The sequence below is a fragment of the Pteronotus mesoamericanus genome, unplaced genomic scaffold (assembly GCF_021234165.1).
Source record: "Pteronotus mesoamericanus isolate MK-2021 breed Mesoamerican mustached bat unplaced genomic scaffold, CSHL_Meso_final scaffold_533, whole genome shotgun sequence".
Lineage (NCBI taxonomy): Eukaryota > Metazoa > Chordata > Mammalia > Chiroptera > Mormoopidae > Pteronotus > Pteronotus mesoamericanus.
Genome location: NW_026555320.1, coordinates 3,111,145 through 3,116,336, shown reverse-complemented (window position 1 = coordinate 3,116,336; position 5,192 = coordinate 3,111,145).

The window sequence follows — 5,192 nt, the reverse complement described above, 5'->3', positions numbered from 1 at the left end:
GCCCTGCCCCGCCCCTCGGCGCCGGAAGGCACGAGTCACGCGGGGCTGAAGAATGTCCGCACGGCCTGCTGGGAGATGCAGTCCCCGCCCCGCGCCGTTCGCGTAGCCCTTCGCGCAGGCGCAGTTCAGTCTCCTCCGCGGAGAGCGCCTGGAGAGCGAATCTCCAGGTGGAGGCGAAAAGCATTCTGGGAGCCGCGGTCTTCCTCCTGTAGCTGCGAGGTACCGCGTAAGCGGATTCTCTTGTCCTGGCCTGTTCTCTTGGGCCTGGCGCTCTTCTCGCAAGGCAACAGCTTTAGAGAACGCACCCGTAAACTTGTATTCCAAATAGTGTCGGGGGACAAGGAAGAGGTAATGTGGCGGGCAGGTCGCCCAGAATAGGTGACTTGAAAACTGAGCCCTAAGTCACTTTACTCAAGGTCCTAGGGATGTGAGAAAGAAGTGGAGGTTGGCAGAACAGCGGTTGAGGTAAATGGAGGGCATGGTGAGGGCTTGGCCTAAAAAACAAAACGAAAACCAGCCCTGCGGCAGTTGCCTAGAGCAAGGGGTTTTGTCCCAACGGTGGAGCTTTGGCAAAAGGAGGAACTGGTTGGAGGAGACGGGCGCACTTCGTCCGGCCCGGAAGGCCCAGCACGGCCAGGAGACGGAGGCGCCCATTTCTGATGATGGAGAAAGAAGGCCTAGTTAGAGTGGAAAGCGGATAAAAACGAGGCCCAGAGCCCTGTGGGCGTATGGGGCGGGGGAGAACATGTGCGGCCCCTGAGGACCTAAGATGCTCAGGCCGCCTAGCTGGTGCTTGTGGAGAGGTGACCTGTAGAGCAGGAATTTTTTTTTAATTTTATTTATTTCTAGCCAGAGGAGAAGGGAGGGAGAGAAACATCTGTGTGGTTGCTTCTTGGCGTGACCCCGCACTGGAGTCCTGGCCCGCAACCCAGTCACGTGCCCCGACTGGGACTCCAACCGGCGACCCTTTGGTTCACAGCCTGGTGCTCGATCCACTGAGCCACACCAGTCAGGGCTGGAGCAGGAATTTTTAAATCATGTTTGTATTACCCATCTTTAGAAATAAGATAGAGAATGGTTTGGAAATAGGGCAAAAGTAGAAGCAGGGAAATCAGTGAAAGCTGCTTTTGTAGTCTTCCAGGAGACAGGTGGTGTTGGGTTGGGGCGGAGGGAGGTGAACAGTCCGCATATTTGAGAAGTATTTTGGAGAGAGAAAGTGTCAGAACTTGGAGTGAATGGATGAGAATGTCAAGGTGATTTCTGAGTTTCCAGCTGGTGTGGCTGGGTGGTGGCAGGGCTGTTTACTGACATGGCAAAATGGGAAGGACATGTGTGTGGAGGGGAAGAGCAACGGTTCAGGTGTGTAGTAGGCTACATATAGATTGATGCCTTTCAGTTGTTCAAGACACGTGGACGAGACCACGGGATGTGGGATCTGGGCTCAGAAGAGAGGCTTCACCTACAATACAGGGCCCAGGTCCCTTTTGCAATGAGACCCCAAAACCTTTCAAGACTCAGTCAGGAGTTAAGAGCAAAAGAAAGTGCAAGTACACCAATGATCAGAGCGGCATTATTCACCACAGCCAGAAAGTGGAGGCAAACCAAATGTCCTTCAGTGGGTGAACGGATAAGCAAAATGTGGGATACATATACAGTGGACTACTATTCAGTCTTAAAAAGAAATTCTCACACATGCTGCAACATAAATGAACCTTGAAGACATTATGCTCAGTGAAATGACCCAGAGACAAAAGGACAAATGTAGTATGATTCCACGTATATAAGCCACCTAGTGCAGTCAAGTTCATAGAGGCTGAAACTGGACCAGTGGTTGCAAGGGTAAGGGGTAGGGGAGTTAGTGTTTAATGGGTGTAGAATTTCAGTATTGGATGATGAAAAAGTGCTAGAGATTGACATCATGGTTGCACAACATTGTGAATGTATTTAATGCCCCTGAGCTGTGAACTTGAAATGGTTAAAATAGGCCCTGGCCAGGTAGTTCAGTTGGTTGGATTGTTCCAATACACCGAGGTTGCAGGTTTGATTCCTGGTCAGGGCACATACAGGAATTAGCCAGTGAGTGCATCAATGGGTGGAACAAGAAATTGATGTGTGTGTCTGTCTCTGTCTCAAATCAATTGTTAAATTTTTTTAATGGTTAAAATGGTAAATTTTCTATTAGGTGTATTTTATCACAATAAAAATATGTTTAAAAAGAAACTGCAAGACCTTGCAGATAATATATGTATATAAAATGAGGTCAGCCTTGAAAAAGTCCTGCCATTGTCCATATAATGAGAATGGTTTGCGACATCGATGTAACCTGGCAGCCAACGAGAGTGGACTGAAATGCGCATGTGTGAACAATGACGACTTCACTGTACTAGTCAGTGGGGGCAGTAGACACCATTGAGTGAGCATGTGTATGGTGTGGCTGCCACATTCAAAATGACTGAGCAAGTAGAGCGATGAATCTGCATCAGATTTTGCGTTAAGCTTAAACATTCCTCTGCGGAAAGTATTCTGATGCTTCAGAAGGCTTTCGGGGATGATGCAGTGAGTGCAGCACAAGTAAAAATGTGGCATAAACACTATAAAGATGGTTGAGAACCTGTTGAAAGTGATCCATGTTCTAGAAGGCCTGCAACAAGCAGAACACTCAAGTATGTTGAAGATGTATGGGCTGCAGTCAACAAAGATCAGCCACTGACATTGCAAGAATTGGAAGCTGATCTGGGTGGGGATTCCAAAAACTGTGGGGTCTGAGATTTTGATGCAGGATCTTGACATGAAATGTGTTGTGGCAAAATTCATTCCATGGCTTCTGCTACTAGAGCAGAAGAAATGTCGTGCAACAGTTACTAATGATGCTGGGAGAGCTATGTAAGATCCCAAGGTGCCTACTTTGAAGGGGACTGAGGCATCATTTCCTATGTACAATGTTTCTTGTATCTTCAACAAATGTCTCTATTTTTCATAGTACATAGCTGGATACTTTCTGAACAGGCTTTGTATATATTTAAGGAAAGCAAAAAGTATACCAGGATCTTAGAGCTGTTTTTTGGAGGGCCATCTTGGGGTTACCTGATCAGAGGTAGAGAAATTGAGTATAAGCCCATGCCCTCAAAATTCCCAACCCTGAGGAAGAGGAGAAGTTGCCCCAAGAACTTACAGTGGATACAATGCAGAAATGTAAAGCAGCCCATGCTGGGGTTTTCTAATGGTGAGGTGGTGGCCAGCCACAGGGGGTTGTTAGATGTAGGCACAGCAGCTGGGACCAGAGCAGGCTAGGGGGTGGGAGGCTATAGCATAGCACTGCTGAGCAAGGAAAGGCAAGGTTTGGGATGTGGGACCAGGGAAGCAGGCAGCTACAGGAAGCAGTTTAGCCACAGGACTCGGAGCGCCCAGGCCCCAAGCATGAGGCCAGCAAGACATCAGGAGTAAGCAGTTACAGGTCAGTACTGGCTGGGACAGTTAGGAAGAAAGGGACAGAGGAGGAGTAGGAAGCCCTACTTGGACCTTGCCAGATAGGGAGGACCTATAGAGGCAGGCATTCCAGGTGCGGGGAGAGGGAACTGCGGGTGCAAAATGGGGCTCTGGCCAGTCTCCAGGATTCAGAGGAGGCTGGCAGATGGGTCCCTGCCTCCTGAGCTGCTTAGAGCAACTGACCTTCCTTCAGCCTCACTGTCTTTCATAGACTGGGACCACCGCAGCCCCACATGGCCCTCCCGGAGTCGAACTACAACAGCAGACATACACCCTCTGAGCCCCAGGGTATGCTGATTTGCCAGAGAGGCCATAACAAAGTATCACAGACTGAGTGCTTTAAACAGCAGATCAGTTAGTTGTCTCACCATTCTGGGGGCCGCAAGTCAGATCAAAGTGTCACCAGATTGGTTTCTTGAGGCCTGACTCCTTGATTTGTAGATGAATGTCTTTTCCCTGTTGTTTCACAACAGGCTTTCCTTCTGTGCATGTCTGTGTCCTAACCTTTTCTTGTAAGAACACCAGTCCTATGGATTAGGACCCACCTTCATGACTTTTTGTTCCTTTAATTACCTCTTTAAAGAGTCTGTCTTGCCATGGCCAGGTAGCTCTTGGTTAGAGAGTTGTCCTGATACACCACAGTGACAGGTTCGATCCCTAGCCAGGACACATGCAAGAAGCGACCAATGAATGCATAAATAAATGGAACAACAGGTCAATGTCTCTGTCTCTCTGACTCCCTCTAAAATAAAAAATAGGATAAAGAGTCTGTCTGCAAATACAGTCACACTCTGAGGTATTGGGGGTTAGGACTTCTACACAGGAATTTATTGAGTTGGTCAAAAAGTCCATTATGTTTTTTCCCTGCAATGGCTCCAGTAGGGCTTAGTTGTCTTGAACTTTATTTGAAACAATTTTGTTAGATTGTATTGTAACAACTGTCGTATCAGTGTGCACTTTAAAAAAGCTTATCAAAATTGGTGAACTTTTGTGCAGCCATTTTAATATTGAAGGTGGAAGAAAACAAGCAACATTTTTGGCGTATTGTGCTTTATTATTTCAAGAAAGGTAAAAAGGGAAGTGTAACTCAAAAAATTTGTGCAGTGTGTGGATAAGGTGCTGTGGCTGATCGGACGTGTCAAAAGTGGTTTGCAAAGTTTCTTGGTACTATTAACATTTTGGCCAAATAATCCTTTGCTGTGGAACTGCCTTAGTTAGGCATTGGAAGATGTTTAGCAGCACCCCTGGCCTCTACCCACTAGAAGTCAATAGGGGGAAACAGCCGACATACTCAAAATATCCAAATCAATAAAGCTGTTGGCAAAAATGAAAAATGTGTCTTTTATGGGAAAAAAAGTAACAGACTTCTCAGCCAACCCAGTAGGAGAGGTGGCAGGGTTGGGGGGTGGAGGTACACAATTCATAACACAAGGACACAGTGACATGAAGGGCAATTGGTGGGAGAGGCATCAAAAACCAAGATGCGCTGTGAGGAGGAGGCCTCAAATGCTGAGGCAGTGGGGCGGGGACGGGCCAGTGGAGGTGAGACAGCAGAAAGGAGTCAGGGGTGAGGGGTGCCCTCCTACTGCACATACTTACTCAGAGATGGGCAGAGTTGGAAGTTTGGAGGAGCATGACTCGCTAGTACAGGGAACTCTAGGCCCCATCACAAGGGGGCAGCAAACACCCATTCAGCCAGGTCAGTT